The following is an 18,254-nucleotide window of genomic DNA, read 5'->3' on the forward strand; positions in this document are numbered from 1 at the left end:
TTAGAGAGGCCAGCTCAGCTCTAACCAGCATTGGACTTAGCAGACTGAGAGCTGAGAACTTTCTGCTCTGCTTCACTCAAGTCAGCCCTTCCCAGTGCTCCCAGGCCTGCAGCCCCACAAGAACACCCCAGGGAGTCCCCCTCTTCCTCTTTCCAGTACCTTTGGTTTTCTCTCAACTTCATTTCCCGCCTCCCTCTGGAGCAGCATCCTAGGACCACCAATCTCCAAATGTCACCCTCTGGAGTCCTCCCAACTCTCAGAGCAGTCCTCCGTCACACCATATCAAGGCCACAGCTCAGATGTTGTTCTGTGTGATCAGCTGCAGCTAGGGGGTGGGGATGGGACAGTTCCTTGGCCAGAGCCCTTTAGATGGGGCTGTAAGCATAGGGCTTAGTACTGGTTTCAAATCAGGTCGCTTCCCAGAGCTCTGCCATTGCCCAGAGCCTCCCCAACTCTTATGGCCTCTTCTCATTGTCCTAGTGATGGCTCCTCTCCGCTCAGCTTTCCACTCTCTCCTCAGTTCCTGCCAGGTCCTCTCAAACATACTGGCAGTCTCCCACTTCTGCCCATAACAGGCCTCATGCTGGTCTAGCTAGCACCCCATCTCTTCCGGGTCCCCCAAGATCACTGGCTCTGAATCCACCTTCCCCTTTTCCTGGCTCCCAGAGGGTCCGTTAGAAAGGCAGCCTGCTAGGTCAGATTGCTTGCGTGCAACCTTCACTGTCTTCTCCCTTTTTGAGGAATAAAACTCCAAAGGCCCTGGGAGCTGTAGCCTTCCTCTCTCTCCATTTCTGCCTTGCTCTCTGCTCAATCCTGCAGCAGTGTAGGGCTCTCTGTCCCACAGGGCCTTTGCACACACTCTCTGCACTGCCAGGAATGCCCAACCACCCTCAGCAGAGCTCAGCCATTCTAGCCTCCAATTAGAGCCAAGTTTTTTCCATTTCCACCGTCACGATCCCCATTTGCCCAGGAAATTTATGCACAATTTAGAGTATATAGGTCTATAAAATCTGTATACAAACGAAACATTTGTGGACAATAAATCATAAAGAAATTTATTGTTAAAGCAATTCTGTGGTACACATGTAATTTTACTATTTATTAATGATGAAAGCAAATTTGCATATTAATTCAACACCGTACTTGCTTACATAAATGAATCAAGTCTTGGCTGAATATTTGATATTGCAGGACCTACAGCGTCTCCAACATCTTTCAGAGTTGGTCAAATATTTTGATTTTATAACTGTCAATACTGAGAATGCTGCCTGTCACAAATGCGCTGTACAAAATGCCAGGAGTATGATTGGGGCCACTTCAGAATTATTAGAGAGTCTGTCCTAACCCCACACCGGAACTCATGGGCTGATTTCTATGAAACTCAAATCAGCAACTCAAACCTTCTAACACAAAACAGCCAAGGACAAGCTGTGCCATGTGCACAGGCACGGTGGCAGGAAAACGTCTCTTTGTTTTCCGCAATTCAACCCTGACGTGTCTGTAAGAGAAGAGACTTTTGCACGTCCTGTGGAACACCACCATTTATAGCGACCATAGCTCAAATCTGACCCAGGCCTTTCCCAGCAGGAACCATCAGCAAAGGGTGTCATGCGCTCAGAATGAAGGCCGCATGAGAGCAAGTGACGCTGCACCCGTGGGCGCTGCCAGGAGCACAGGGCCGTGTGGTTTAGAATAGTTACCTTTTGCTTGTTGCACATTCAGTGAGCTTTTACCATGGCCAAAGTCTTTTAGGTGTTCAAATGTAGCCGCGTGACCCATTATGGGGGTCACAACACACAGTTTCTGAGGCCCTGGACTAGCTCCCAGGAGGCTGCTTATTGTCAGCTGAATTCCAGGTTAAACAACAAGCTGTCACTGCCATCAGACAGGCCCAGGTGATACCTGTGCTGCTGAGGCTGCGGGACTCGCGCGTGACCACCTCAGTACTTCCTTCACTCTGTACTCACTAAAGTACTCAGGCCCCTTGGACCCACATTTCACTTCTGTGAGTTTGTCCTTTAAAATGCACCCACAGGGGCTGGAGAGATGGCTTAGCGGTTAAGAACACTGTCTGCTCTTCCAGAGGCCCTGAGTTCACTTCCCAGCAAACACATGGTGGCTCACACTGGGGTCTGATGCCCTCTTCTGGCCTGCAGGTGTACATGCAGATAGAGCACTCATCCACATAAAATGAACAAATAAAATCTTTTTTTTTAAATGCACCCACAGCCTGTATAAAGACTTGCAGAGTAATTTCCTTTGCATGCTGTTTATAGCAGAGACGAGATCTACCAAGAAGACCATACTTAAAGTGTGCTGCATTCAGAGCACAGAATATTACTCAGCCCTTAAAAAGAAATGAGCGTTTGTGTAAGGAGAACATTCACAACTAAAAAATACTTTCAGAAGACTATGATTTTCTTTGTTTGTTTTTGTTTTCTGAGACAGAGTTTCTCTGTTGTAGCTCTGGCTGTCCTGGAACTTGCTCTGTAGATCAAGCTGACCTCTAACTCAGAGATCCTCCTGCCTCTGTCTCCTGAGTACTGGGATTAAAGGCATGTACCACCATCACCCAGTTGCTATATATTTCTATAATAACTTTTTTTTGCTGTTTTATTATGAACAATGAGTTCATAATCTAAAAACTTTAATATATTAGAAAGTAGTAATTACACAGCAAACCTGTGCCTCTCTCCAGTAACTTCTGTGAAGTTAGTGCCATCTACAGCCTTCTCACTGTCATTTCCCCAAAGCCTAGTTTGTGTTGGGGACTGGATAGGTGCTCATTAAACATTTCTTAATTGAATGAATAAATGAATAAACGGTTTGTTTCCATGACCTCATAAACTGTGCTACCCAGGGACAGCTCATCCCCTTGAGGTGTTCCCTGTTCTCGAGAGTGGCTTCAGGTGCATGCCACCTTTGCCGACAGCTTTGCCGTATCACACTTGCTGATGTTGAGCTCTGGGGCCTTTGCACAAACAACACACTCAGTGTGTGGGTTCCCTTTGCTGACTTAGGAAGATAATTGTGTCCCTGTTCAATTTCATCATTGGGGTTTTGGTCAAAGTGGCCAGCATAGTTTAAAGCCCAAACCATGACTCCAGTTAAATTCCAAATAGTCCACTTTACACACACTGTGTGCCTGTTACAGCATACTTACGTGTTTTCTTCTAGGCTAGCTCCAAGGCAGGACACAGACAGACGGCAGCAGCCTCCCCCGACAGAGGCTCTCCACACTTACTCACAGGGGTATGCTCCAGCTGGTTCACTCCACCACAGGGCCTTTGCACTGACAGCTCCTTCCTCTCAGAAAGCTTTCTCCAGTTGCCAGGGCTGCCTTGATATTTAGGGTTTGGATCTCAGGATAGCCCATCTGAAAGGCCGTCCTCCTCCCTAGTCCTTTCTCTCTTCAACTCCACCTCACCCTTGCATGTTCTCTTGAAAGCATTATTATAACAAAGATCACATGTCAATAATTTCTGCAGTGAGTATGGCCACCATAGGCTCATATATTTTATGCTTACTCACAGGGATTGGAACTTTTGAAAGGATTAGAAGTATTAGAAGGCATGACTTTGTTGGAAAGTGTATTACTGGGGGTGGGCTTAGAGGTTTCAAAAGTCCATAAGAGGCCCAGGCTTGTGCTCCTGCGTGCTTGCTTTCTCTCTCTCTCTCCCTCTCCTTCTCCTTCTTCCTCTCTCTCTCTCCTACCTTCAGCCAGTGAATCAGGATGTAGGTCTCCACTGCCATCTGGGCCACCATGCTTTCCCATCATGACGATAATGGACTAGACCTCTGAAACTGTAAGCAAGCCCTAATTAAATCCTTTTTTTAAAGAGTTTCCTTGGTCATGGTGTCTCTTCAAAGCAAAAGAACTGTACCTAAGACACTTCTCATCCGATGTTCACAGCTCCTGTGCCTGGACCATTCTGGTCACTCAATATGTATTTCACAGGGGAATGGATGTAACTCCACTTACCTGAATTGTCTTCAGACCTAGGTTTCCACTTAATCTGCAAGGCTGGCCCTGGCGCTACTGTAACAAATTACCATGCATCTGGAGACATAAAGCAACATAGACTTATTCTCTAGCAGTTCTGGGAAGTCCAACTGCTTATTTTTTATTTTTATTTTTTTTTAGCTGGGTGAAAATCAAGCCACCTTCCCACTACAGTTCGTAGCCAAGAGCCTGGTCCTTGCCCCTGCAGCTCCTGCTGATGGCCAGATGTTCCTGTGTTTGTCGCTGCTTCCCATCGCCAGCAACGTCTTGTGCATGCGCCATTGTAAACCCTCCCTCCCCCCCCCCCAGCCTCTCTCTTGTGCCAGGAACACAGAATAACATTTAATGCGTAAGGAGCGAACCTAGGTGAGCCTTAGCTGAGCACCTCTGCAAAGACTTTGTTGTATAATGCAACATTCTGCTGACAGAGTGCACCCGTTGTCTTCAGACCACCGTAGATCTCTAGCAGCTCTGGAAATCCCTTTGCGGGATGCAGACGTGCATTTTGAACCTCTGCCTGCCCCTCTGGAAGGGCCAGCCTCAAAGAAGAGCTCGGCAAACGCTTTGTGCCTGAGTGTGCAGAGCAGGTGCTGCTTGCCTCCCCTCCCAGCCCCAACCTCAAAAGAGAGAAAAAAAAATTCCCTCCATGTAACAGGCTTCCCTCACTCCTCAGAAACCACCAGAAGCTCCTCATCAGAGGCTGCCACTCTTCACGCTGCCAACACCTCCAGGGGTCACCTTGCAGGGCCATCCCCCTGCAGCAGAGCAGGCAGTCTACACTCTCGCTGTCTGGGAGTTCCAGAAGACTGGGCAGCAGCATGGATGATCCTTCCTCTTCCATGATCCCAAATAGGAAGATTGGATGGAATGGGGGCAGGGGAGTTAGAGAGAGAGAGAGAGAGAGACAGAACTGAAATTAGCCTGTTTCTCTCAAAGAGTGCCATGCACCGGGCAGGGCCAGTGTACGGGAATCCTTCCTTCCGCCCTGACTGTCTCCACAATTGCTTCCCAGCTCCCTGCTGGCAGGACAATGTGAGTCTTCTCACCAGACTTGCTTGCCCCCATAATCCTTCATCCAGCCACACCCAGAGTATCTTGGTCTGTCATCCCCACCCTGCGGTTCCCTGAAGTTGGTGGGAATATTTTGCACCCCAGGCCTGGCATTGCAGAGTGCTCCTTAACACCTGGGAGCACTCTGAAAGCCGAGGACAGAGGCAGTCTGCCCAGATCAGAATGGCCTGGGTTTCACACCTGCTCTGCCTGGACTGAGGGGCTGACAGAATGGATGGCTTCAGGGATCCACAGGTGGGAAGCCTTCTCTTCTCTCCCTGTGCCTAGTGTAGACAGGGAGGCCCAAAACGCAAGCAGGATGACCATGTCTAACTCTGAGAGCAAAGGAGGGGTCTTAGAGGCCCACACAGGGCCTACCCCAGAGTTCAGAAGTAAGTCTGACTCCCAACAGTCCTGGCTGCAACTGGGCATGCATTTGCCCCATCTATCTGTTCTCTGTTATGCAGACATTGCCATGAGACCCAGAGATGCTGGACTGAGGAGCTACAGTAAGCTGAGGCTATCTGTGACTTGGGTTATTGCCGGTGGGGGTTTTGTTTTGAGAGCATATCACAGCCTCTGTGAAGCTCATCAATGGGACCGCATGAGTGGCTCTGTCTCCACACTCTATACCCACACAAGCCCGTCCCTTCGAGATTCTGTGTTGGCTCTCCCTAAGGGAAGCACACAGCCTTTTAGTGGAGGAATAGAATGTGTCCAACCCATTCTTACTTGCAGCGACTCCCCTGTGTGCTTGCAAAGTGACTAAATGCCTTCAGAGAGATTTGCTGGCCTACAGAAATAGGGACAGAGACTAAGCCTCACCCAGCCACGATGTCCAGGCTGTGACATTTGAAAATGGAGCTCCAGGGTTTGACTGTGTCAGGAAAGACTCTGACAATTCCATGCATTAGTTCTGTTTAAAATGTGATCTTTTAAAAAAAATTATATAACTGAGCTGTGCGTGGTGGCACACACTTTTAATCCCAGCACTCAGGAGGCAGAGGCAGTTAAATCTCTGAGTTTGAGGTTGGATGCTCTATGGACTGAGTTCCAGGCCAGCCAGGGCTATGCAGAGATTAACCCCCTGCCCCCACCCAGCCTCCCAAACTATGTAACTAGCAGGCTGAACGGTTCACACCTGTACTCCTAGCCCTTGGGAGGCAGAGGCAGGAGAATTATAGTTTCAAGTCCTGCTTGGGCTACACAAGTGTAAGTTTATCCTGGGCAACGAGTGAGACCCTGTGAGCATACAGAAAGAGCTGGAGTTGCAGCCTGGCGGCAGAGCGTTTGCCTGGAATGTGTGGGACCCCTGGGCTCAATCCCCAACACTACAAAGCAAAAAAAAAAAAAAAAAAAGAAAGAAAGAAAGATTGATATGGCTCAGATCATGGGAAAATGGGAATTCAGACACACTTCAGCAAAGATTAGCAATTTAAAAACTTTTTTTTTCCCCTTGACTTGGTGATTTCATTTGCAGAAAGGCCTCTTTAAAAAACAACCAGGGTACCTTTAATCCCAGCACTTGGGAGGCAGAGGCAGGCAGATCTCGGTGAGTCCAAGGCCAGCCTGGTCTACAGAGAGAGTTCCAGGACAGCCAGGGCTGTTACAACAGAGAAACACTGTCTCAAAAAACAAGGGAAAACCAAAACCAAGCAGGAAGGGCCCAGCATGGTGGCTCACACCTGTAATCCCAGAGAGAGACTGCCATACATCTAAGGCCAGGCTGCTTAGGGACTTCCAGGTCACCCTGGGCTACAGATTAGGGCTTTCTCAAAAAGAACTGAATATTTAAATATTCAAATATAAAAATAAATATTTAAATAGAAAAATAAACTGAATATTTAAAAGATTAGTGACATAAAACGTTTTTTGTTTTGTTTTGTTTTGTTTTTCAACACAGGGTTTCTCTGTGTAGCTCTCTCTGGCTGTTCTGGAACTCACTCTATAGACCAGGATAGTCTTGAGAAATCCACAGGCTTCTGCTTCCCAAGTGCCGGGATTAAAAGTATGTGCCACTACTGCCCGCCATAAATGTTAGTCACATATTTCAATATTCAAACGTAAATATTCATAATTGGGGATTTAAAGTGTTATCATTCAATACTATATCAGTCACTGGAATGCTGTTCTGTGACAGTTTAAAAAATCAATTCTATTGGCCTGTATTAACTGTGATGGTGTAGAGATTTAAATATACACAATTTCATAGCATGTTTATAGTATGTTATGTATGCTATGTATGCCCAATGAATAAAGTGTCTTGGTTTGAAGAATGGGGGTCTAAACGTCTATAAGCACAATTGACAGGTAGAGGATATTGTGTGGATAGCAATATATTATGAACACATCAAAATTCTCACATTTATTTCTAGGTTGATGATCATCCTCATTTATGCCTTTGGATTTTTTATTTTTGTTTTTGCAACAATTGTTCTCTATGCAAAAGGGAAAATCCAACCACTTTAAATATGTGGGGTGTGATTCTGGCAAATAGTCTTTGGACAGGACATCCCTTCTAGCCAATGACAATTCACAGAATAAACAGAACAGTTGAAGGAAATCACTTGGAATTGGGGTTGCCTTAGAATTTACCATCTAACCTAGAATATTTCTGGGTGTGTAAGGAGAAGCTGTTAATTTTGCTGTTGGTTTGACTATCATGGGCCTCTGGTATCTGAGATACTTGGTCACCTCATCTGAGTGACTTTCCTTCTCTCTGTCTAGGAATGCCCCCAAAACTAGAGCTTTCATTGGGGCTTCTAAGATGAGAGGCTTCCATGTGTCTGTAATGTGTTAGAAAGTGTTGAACTGAGTGTTAGAGAGTCTTGAAAACCTCATCTTTCCCACCTTGGGTCAGCACTGCCCTAATTTTATGATTTCTTCTTGAAAGAAGTGTCATTTGTTTTGAGACAATGTCTCAGGCATCCCAGGCTGAACTTGAACTCCTGTGTGCTTGAGGATGGATGACCTTGAACTTCAAGTGCCACCACATCTGGTCCATACGGTGCTGGGATTCCAGCCCATGGCCTTCTACATGAACCCTCAAGTGCAGTCCCATCTCCGGCCCCTTGAAGGAGGTCCGACTGAAAACACTGCATTCTCACCCACATCGCATGACTACATCACATGACTTCACAGCATGACTCTGAGACCCCATAGACCTCTCCCACCCCCTTCTGCATGGACCCCACCCCATCCCTGGACTTGCCACTTTGCAGGAGCTACCATCTCTGTGTCTCAGGCTCTCTGTTAATGTAGCCATTGCCCCAGTCTGCAGTGCTGGGCCTCCACGTCACTGTTTATACCGGCCAGTCATGTCCTGCTCAGATTTCTCCTCTCCCAAGCCTTGGCTGCCCAGGGTAGCCACTTTCCCACTCAGGAACCTGTGTCATTTATCTTCTACATATCAGGCGAGGGGAGCCAGCCCACTTTTCTGGTTCTAGAAAAGGAGATTGTTATTCCCTGAGATACCCCAATCTATAGGTCAATCTAACTGGGACAGTTACAGGACATGACAGCAAATGAGACAATTTCTTCAGGAGAACAGCATTCAGCTGGAATACTGACTTAGGACAAAATATGGACTGTTGTTTTTGTCTTTTTCCTTTGTTTAAAACAAGGTCTTGCTCTATAGCCCAGGGCGGCCTTGAACTTGTGGTCCTTCTGTCTCAGCCTCATGCATGCTGAAATTTCGTGCAAGCCTCAGCATGCTGGTCAATAAGGCCTTCTTAACAGAAGCAATCTCCCCTAAAATGCCATGAGGTGAGTCACGCCAAAGGCAGAGAACAAGGTGAGAACAGAACAGTGGGAGAAGGTTTGTGTGGAGGGGGCTTTGCAAGTATTAGGAAAAAAAAGCTGAGACATGTTGTGCTAACCCTCCCAGTGTCATTGCTCCCACCTCATAATGACATTTCACTCATAATTTGATTCTCCCAGGATACAAAGGGACCGTGAGCTCATCAGCTGATTGACTCTCTAATACCCGCCTCTCACGAGAGTCTAGTCCCTGCCAATCCTTGGGCTTCATCACTGCCAGGGCAATGTAGACTGTTCAATCAATCCTGGGTCAATCTGTAATTGAAACACCACACGCTGTCCCTCCCCACTGCTGGATTTATTAAGCTGATGTGTGTTAGTGTCTCCTCCTAGCCCATTGTGAGGCGAATCAAGCAGCATCAGAACTGAGGCCATCCTATTATTCCATGACCCAAGGCATTGTATCTCTGGTGCACGAGAGAGTTCTTGGGAATTCGCCAACTTCAACAATTTCCTGGGTACTGCTCCGTGCTATCCTTGTGGCGGCAGGGAGGGTGATTCCTGTTCTAGCCAAGTGTAAAATACTCAGTGGAACTGGTGACTCATGCACAGTCGTAATGACACCATTCCTTCTGCTGGTTCATCTCGTTGATCGTGAGCCTTAGACAGCCTGCACATTCCTGATGCCACCTCGCTGCCACCTGCCAGAGGGGGGGTGTCGTAAGAGATCTACAATGCCTGTGATGTGAACAGTGGAAAGAGGAGGCACAGCTGTGCAGCACACTGAAGCAGCCCTGGCCAGGTGTTTGATAACTAGAGGACTCTGGGAAGACAATGGGAAGGAGTTTCCTTTGTAGACTCAATTTCATCATCCATGAACTGGAGATAAGAGCTGCCAGTAGCATTGTGCCTTAGTACCAAACAGCCCTCCATTTGGATTAGGGAAGCAACGGTCTACAAGCAACCAGACAGCAAGAAAATGATGCCACACTTACATGGCTATGCTGCTTTTAATTCCACAGGCAGCTTCCAACACATAGCACCATTTGGATCCTCTAATGCTGTCAATGAGAATGGATTAGGTCTCCATAGGTGTAGTGGTGGGGTGTGATCAAAGAATCTCATGGTGGCCAAGCTGCTGCTGAGGTTAGGCATTCAGTACCTGAAAACACAAGGAAGAGAAAGGAAGGCTGACATGACACTAGCAACCAGCCAACTTCAGGCTCTTCACACCTCACCTCCATCATTTTGAACATGGAGGCTACTTTAAGGTCAGGGAAAATATGCTTATCCAGTTTACTCTGGCTTCTACTAGATGGAAGTCCTGTCCCAACCACCCACTACACCCCTGTAACTGCATCCCAACACTCTCCAGACATGGTAGCAAGCACTGTCCAGGAGGAAGACAGCTGGACAGAGTGTGGCTGAAAAAACATGGCCTACATGAGGATTAAAATATCTGCCCCAGGGGCTGGAGAGATGGCTTAGAGGTTAAAAGTGCTGGCTGTTCTTCCTAAAGGTCCTGAGTTCAATTCCTAGCAACTGCTTGGTGGCTCACAAACATCTGGTGCCCTCTTCTGGCACGCAGGCACAAATGCAAACAGAATACTGCATAAATATTAAATAAATAAATCTTTTTTAAAAATGCCTGACAACTAGCGTCCGTCAGGGAATCTTCAGGCTTCTGTTCCCTGTCATGTGACTAAGACCCAAGATCCTGTTGCCTGTTCTCAGGGCCTGCTCCTTGAGAGACTGTGGAGCAGGCACGAGGGAAAGGTGTCAGGAGGTTGTGCTGCTGGGTAGCAGCTCCCTCTGCATCCCAGCACAGCCCCTTCTCACCAGTGATGGTGCTAGCTCAGCACAGGGCTGGTGTGAGAATGCTAAGTCCTGTGGCTCTCATAAAGTGAGTGTTGACTCCAGACTCCATGCCCAATGGCCCAGTTGTGGCCAGGACTTTTCATGAAAAGCTTGAATCAGGAAATGAAATGGCAGTTCAGAAAGCCTTCAAACTGGGCACTGGACACAGCAAATGATCCTAGAGTGTATGATTTACTGTCATCTCAGAGGCTCACTGCCTCCATCTGCTAACGTAGGCCTAGTCCTGGAAGCTTCTAACCTCTGTACAATCTAACCTAGGCCTAGAATGTTTTCCGCCTCTGAGACTTACTGCTGAATAAGCTCACCTGTTGGAGGTCTGATGTGTGTTACTGGCCCTTAAGATCTGCTTACATCTCTCTTTGTTTTGTAAACCTGCCTAAGACACATCTGATTGGTTGATTAAACAGCCTATACCTGGGCAGGGCAGAATGGAGTAGGCATGGCTAAGGTTCCCTGGCTTTTGGGTTCAAGAGAGAATCACGGGAGACAAACAGACAGGAGGAAGGAGGACACCAGGATGGGTTAGCCTGGGAAACCACGTAGGGCTGGAAGGAAGGACTTCAATAATGGCATGAAAAGGCCCAGATGAAGAATAAAAGCAAGTATTTATGAGACTATGGATGGAAGATAGGATGGTTAAGAAGGTTGACATTGGATGGGGGCTGGGAGATGGATGGTGAGGTGATTCAGACATTGTGGTAGGACTGCCCAGGCCCAAGGTAAATAAGGCAATAATAAAATCTAACAGGTGTCAGTGTCTTATTATTTGTGATATCAGTTAGATAATACGGACATGATAATCACACGGTAAATAAATAATAAACAATATACGGCCCTCCATATATACTACAATATTCACCCTTTCTAGCTCTTTCTGAATTCTGGCTGGCTGGTTCAACTCAGGTGTCTGGCTCAAAACTCCTCTCTAAGCCGACTGAGTCAAACCGGCTTCTCTCTGCTTTTCGCTGGATTGTTTTGCTTGGCCCCACATTAACTTTGGCAATATGTTCTAATATGGCTCTTTCTCATTCTCTGGCTCATTCTGTTTTTACCTGTGTCTTGCTTGTTTTCTCTCTCTGCTACTTGTCTTTGCACAACTGTCCTGGTAAAATTGCCTCCTCTCTTTCTCCCTCTTTGCCTTTCTCCTCAGGCTTCTTTTTCCTTTCTATTTTGGTGAGAGCTGGGCATATCTTATTCTGTCAAATCTTTCTGTGACTTGTCACTTTGTCTGCCTCTCAATTAGATATGACTTTCAAACATGAGTTTTTCCTTCTACAAACTAACCTTACCTTCATTGTTTGGGATTAAATTTGTGTCCTAAGGGCGTGTCTATATTCCAGCCAGACTAGCCATGTTGCTGGGTTAAAATCCCTGTACATCAGAGCCACCTGGAGGTCACCCCAGTAGGCTCTCTCTTGGCTGCTGAAGACCTGACTGAAAGCCACTGGCCCACTTGCTTCTCTCTACTCCCTGTCCCCTCTTAGAGCCCAAACAACCAGCACCGCCTGAAGCTTACTTCTTTCCCTCCCTTAGCCATGGTCTCAGCTTCTTCCTTCTGGAATAACTGACAGATAGGCCTGCCCACATCCCACCCCCTTATCCTACTCACCTTGAGAGAATCTTTGCGGAGATTCATGTTGGCTCTGGCCACTTGGGCCTGTGTTCATGGGACACCTTTGCAGGGGGGTAGGTTGAGTTTCCTAAGAAGATCCTTGATAGGACTGACATCCACAATGACTGCTGTCACAGGCCACAGATGTAGGCTTAGTTTTTTTTCACCAAACCTGCTCTATTTAGGGTTCTTAAACAGCTTTACCTCCCTTCCAATCCCCAGACCTTAGGTAGGAGAGTAGTAGGGGACAGGGCTATAGACCTCTTTTGTCTATTTCCTGCTGATCAGGGTCAATGGGTCATTAAGGGATCACCAGACTCAGTCATCATGACACCAGCAGTCCAGTCCAAAGGCCAACACGAAGCAGCACCATGAATCAGCATGATTCAGAAGATAGGGACAAGTCAGCAAAAGCCAAAAGACTCAGCTGGATTGCCCCGAGAAGTTCTCTGGAATGTTTCTCTCTGCAAAGTCAAGTGTTGAAGCACGAAGATCAGCGCAGAGATGACAATCCAAAAAGTGGTGTCTCATTGTGTGTGGGATTCTGTATATCTCCTCTCCTCAAAGTCCACCCATGGATGTTTTTGCCTGGCTAAAGTCACGCCCCTAGCACGAGACAGCTCACAGCAAAACATCACATGCCCTCTCAAAATGCAGCAAAATGTCACATGACAAAACTGAGTCTTCAAAGAAACCAGAAACTTCCACTTCACACAGACTACACTGTCACACAGAGAGAAGCCCCTGAGGCCGTGCTCTGAAAGCAAGGTGTGGGCACAAACAGGAGGAATGGGGACACTGAGGGCCAGTGCAGGGAAAAGGCATTGAAGAGATGGGACAGAAATGAGAGCTCAGACCCCACAGTGCTAAGCAAGCGTGTGATGGATTTCTGCTGCATGTGGTGCTGAAGGCATCTGGAAAGAGGCCAAAAACTAACCTTTTAAATTTTGTTTACGAGACATAATCTTGCTATGTATTCCAGGCTGGCCTGGAACTCATGATCCTGCTGCTTCAGCCTCCCAGGGGCCCATGTGAAATTAACATTTTGCCTTATATTTTCATCAAAAGAACTTGGGTATCTAACTGTGAAATGAAACCCTGGCAAGCATAAAGAGAAACTGTAAGAAAGGATTCATGGTCTTGAGGATGGACAGTTTAAATAAGACACGAAGCAGAAGGCTCCAAGGAAAAGTCCTAAGCATCTAAGTACTTTAGAAAAGACAATTAAAAGGAGAAAAGTGACAAGCTGAAAAGTGGTACCATTTCCAACAGGCAGGACTGCTGTATGTCTGGGAGGCATAGAAAATTTCTTCAAATCAATACAAAGGCCTCAAAATGCCAACAACAAATCAACAGACACAGCAGTTCAAAGAGTGAGAATAAAATGCACATTAAAAATGCTCAAAAACATCCAAAATGAAGGAAATGCAGGCAAATAAGACATGCTCCCCTTGTATTGCCAGAAGCTAGCATTTTGAAAATGTTGAGCATTAATAAGGGTGTGAAGAGAAGGGCACAGCTACACGCTACAGGGAGTCTGGACTAGTCAGCTGCTTTCAAAGATGATTTGGCAAGGTTATTAAAATGGAAAGTGCATGTACCTGGCAATTCTAATTCTGGGTAGAAACACTCCCTCCTATGCCCACAAAGCATGTATAAAAATAAAAGTGTCGATCACCCTGTCTTAAATAAAACCGGCACCCATAAATGTCTATCAGTTAGGCAGTATAGCTAAGGGAACTCTTGGACCATTGTATGGAATACTATATAGCAGTCAAAAGAGATGAGGTATTCCATACGTGATGTTATGTAACAGTATATATGAAAAAAGCTGGACTGGGGAAATGACTCAGCTTGTAATGAGGATCTGGGTTAGATTTCCAGAATCCATCTAAAAATGCTGAGTCTGGCGGCACATTCCTGTGTCTCAGTACTGGATGGCAGAGATGAGTGGATCCCTGGGGTTACTGCCCAGAGAGTCTAGTCCAATCAGTGAGCCCCAAGTGTCAACGAGAGACCCTGTTTTAAAAAACAAGGTTGATAGCTTCTGAGAAACAACATCTAGGGTGGGCCTCTGCCTTTCTCTCTCTCTCTCTCTCTCTCTCTCTCTCTCTCTCTCTCTCACACACACACATACACACACACACACACACACACACACACACACACACACACACGTGTGCATATCCCCAGACAGAAACACGGAAAGGAAAAAATATGCAGGGGAAAATGACCACGAAATGAAATGATTCACATCTTAAACATACACAGCGGTATCATTTACACCTATAATAATAGATGTGTCAGTGAATGTACAGAAAATGACATCAGGTCTGGAGACGGGATGGGAAGGCACATTGTGGTTGCCGACTTGATATTATCCAGAATCATCTAAGGAGACAAGCCTCTGGGTCCCACAGCCATACGCAGGACAAAGCCAGGTGAGTACCAGTGTTGGCTTGGCTCTGCTTCCTGAGTTTGGATATAATGCGACCAGCTGCCTCATTTTTCTGTGGTCACACCTTCCCTGCCCTGACAGACGAGCAGCTGCTTTACACTGTGAGCCACAGTAAACCCGCCTTAGTTATGGTTTTATGGTTGTGATGAGACGCCAAGGCCAAGGCAACTTTCTAAACGAGTTTATTTGGGGCTCACAGGTTCAGAGGGTGAGTCCATGCCCTCTTGATGGGGAGCACGGCAGCAGGAGGGATGCGGAAAGAGCAGCTAACTGCTCACGCCCTGAGATACAACCTCAGGACAGAGGGCTAACTGGAAACTGCTGGGCTTTTGAAGCATCCAGGATCCCATCCCAAAGGGGCACACCTCCTCAAACAAGGACACACATCCCCATCCTTCCCACACAGGCCCACCAGCTGGGAACCAAGAGTCCAACCACCACAAAACCTTCCCTCTTTAAGTTGCTTTGTCGGGTATTTTCTCGCATCGAGAAGAGTAACTAATACAGAGGGACCACCCCCAAAGGGGCTGTGTCATGGGAATATCTATGATTTATCATTTCTGTACCAGAAGAAAAGGAATTTTCCGAATTCAATATTAAATTTCTTTTGTACGAAATAAGAAATCTGAAGACAAAAGCAATGTATAAAGATCCCATTCTGCCCTCTATTAAGAGACTTTGTCATTGTGAGGCAAAGGCAGCTTTGTCCCCAGTGGAAGAGCTCCTCAGGGGTCTATCCTGTATTGGGAGGTCTATCCTGTGCTGCTGGACAATAATGTTTGAGACAGAAACATCAGAGCTTCCCCTGGAAGCAACCACAGCAGAGTGCTGGCCTCTTTCCGACTGCCAGCTGCTCTTCAGAGCATCTCATTCATTCTCACTAAAGAAACAGGTGGCTAGTGTGAGAGGCTGAGGCGGAAGATGGACCTGAGGTTACAGTGAGTTCGAGGCTACCCCGGGCGATATCCCATCTCAAATCAAGCTAAGCACAATGAGTAAGACAGAGAGCAAGAGAGGGAGAAGAGGAAAGGAAAGGGAGGGGGGAGGACAAGGGAGAGGGAGAGAGAGAGAATCACAGCAAACATGTCTGATGACTCACTATGTATGAGACCTATGCGTTAGGGTGCAGCACCCCGAATTTCCCCTAATACAATAACCCCAAGAGAACAGCAGCTTTGGTGACCATTCAACAGATCAAGAAGCTGAGCTTCAGCTAGATTTGGGATCTCAATCACGTGCCCACAATGCAATGGATGCCACTGATCTCAAGCCCTTTAACAGACCCTCTCAAACTGCCTGCCACCCCAACCACGTTAGTCGTGGGGGCTGGCTTTGCTTCAACGTGTATATGCACATCAGTTTTCAGTTTCTTCCCATGTGAGCTGAGGGGTAAAGGGCCACCTCTGCCGCTGCGTGGCCCTGGCAGGTGACAGTGGTTAGGAACGGCATAGGAGCCACTAAGTCTGAGCCACAGGAAGTACGGAAGTCTTCTGCATGTCACAGTGGTCAGGGGCCCAAGAGACTGGAGCCCACTGGCTCTGCCAGGAGCAGGGGGATTGTAAGGCCGATGGCACAGTCCCACGGAGGCTGTCCTGCCCTGTCAGAAAGCAGATGTCCTGGTTTCCCACAGCTCTACTTATCAACAGAGTTCTGTGTTCATCATGCCCAGATCATGGCTGGGGGTCATGTCAGCCAGCAGAGGCGGAAATTCCTTTCTTCCTCTACCTGCTGTTCCTGGGTTGGGGTCCTGGGTTGTCTTTCATGCCAACCCTATTTCTAATCCATCACCGGGCAGTGGGGCAGCAAGCAGCAGGGTCCAACCAGCAGGGTGGGTGGCACACTTGCCTTCCAGATGCGGAGAACGTTTGGAAAACTAATGGTGTAGCAAAATGCCCCCAAATTACAATGCTCAGGGAAATTTAGCCAGGAGAGTGGCAGATGGGATAGATGGGGTCATTCAGATCAGAGTACATCAAACACCTTGAGGGAGACTGAACAGAACCGGTTGTTTTTCTCCTAGCTGCCTCCAGCTAGCTCCCCACAGTGGTCCTGGTAGGGCACAGGAGGTTCCCCAGCTCAGCCACATCCAGCACCCACACATGCGTATGCCCAGCCAGAGCCCCTGCTCTGCTTTCCTTGGCAAGACTAGACCTCAGCTCACTATAAACCCTCACCAATTTGCAGCATGCAAGGCAAAGATTGCATTTTCTTGGTGACACATTTTCTGATCACTCTTAGTTCATTTCCGCTTCCTCTAAGAAACTGGCCCAGCCGTGGATACCTTCCCACTGGCATCACTGTGCTTGCAAAGCTAAGCACGATCCTTCCCCAGCTGCGGCTCCGCGAAGGCCAGGACGGATCTCCGAGACTGTGGACAAGCTGCCCCTGAGAAACAATGTTGCTGGAAGAAAAGAAATGGCAACGGCTGGCTCGCCTAAGATGTTTCCCAATCCACAAGTACTTCAAGTGGGAAGTCTCTACCTAGTGGCACCTGAGTTCGGTACCAGTCCATCCAGAATCCGAGACTGATCCACATCTGGTATAAGCAGACTCACTTGCACACACATCACAGCTGAAAACGAGTCTGTAGCTGCTCTTTCATCGCCCCATCCTAATGCTGGTTTTGAGGTAAATGGTGCTGAGTGCCAGGACATTCCAGCCTCACCAGAATACAGCTCACAATCATGCAACGCTTCGGTGTGAGGCAGAAGAGCTCCCGGGTACAGCAGTGGTACAAACGGAAGGATGGTGGGCAAACGGGAAAGTTATTGATTGTTGGGTAAGGGTGTCCTTACAGTTTAGGGAGTTCCTAGTAAGCAAACAATTTTAAAGGGCCAACAGAAGATGTTCTAAGGTCTCAGTTACCCGCCTCTAGGGTCAGAAGGGACATCTCAGCGCACCTCGCGTCCACACTCTTGGCAGTCAGGTTTCCCAGGGATGCCCAAGTCCTTTGACCGCCTGGCACGCTCCGTAGGAAGCGCTGGGTCTGAGGGAGGGGCTTAGCATCACCTTCCTAAAGCAGAGGGGGCTCGCTCGGGCTCTGGTGAACGCAGAGCAAAGTCTCTGCGGTGGCTCTGCCAGCGAGAACACGCATCGCACAGACGCTCCAGGCTCACCAGAGCGAACTGAGTTTTGAATTTTGCCTGCCCCGCAGCCCGGAATGGGATGACCACTACCCTCGCCCCCACTCACCTGCTTCTCCGGAGTTATGTCAATTTCCCCTTTGCTTCTGGCTCCCGAAGGCATCTGCGCAGCGACCAGGTTCCAAGGCTTCCATAGGGTGAGGCGGATGGTAGCTGGGGTGTGCACTCGCCAGAATCCCCGCTCTGCCCTTGGGGGGTGGGGATGGTGGGGTGCAGCACAGCCAATTCTGTCCCACTAAGCCCATGGGATGCCTCGGGGACCTCGCACGGAGGGTGGCTGGGGCTCTGGAGGAAGGGACGTGCAGCGAGCAAAACTTTGAGTCCTCCAGCTGCGACTGAGGGAAAGACCCT

General features: G+C 47.8%; 1 long non-coding RNA gene across 1 annotated transcript; it reads right to left on the bottom strand.

Annotated features, from left to right (window-relative positions):
• Positions 1-1,039: 1,039 nt before the first annotated feature.
• LOC110553773 (uncharacterized) lies at positions 1,040-18,090 on the bottom strand. The gene is made up of 3 exons (XR_002476733.2): positions 17,953-18,090; positions 9,808-9,974; positions 1,040-4,837 (listed from the first exon to the last, which is right to left on the bottom strand). It is a non-coding gene; the product is annotated as an uncharacterized LOC110553773 (long non-coding RNA).
• Positions 18,091-18,254: the final 164 nt, after the last annotated feature.

The sequence above is a fragment of the Meriones unguiculatus genome, chromosome 1, assembly GCF_030254825.1.
Source record: "Meriones unguiculatus strain TT.TT164.6M chromosome 1, Bangor_MerUng_6.1, whole genome shotgun sequence".
NCBI classification, from domain to species: domain Eukaryota; kingdom Metazoa; phylum Chordata; class Mammalia; order Rodentia; family Muridae; genus Meriones; species Meriones unguiculatus.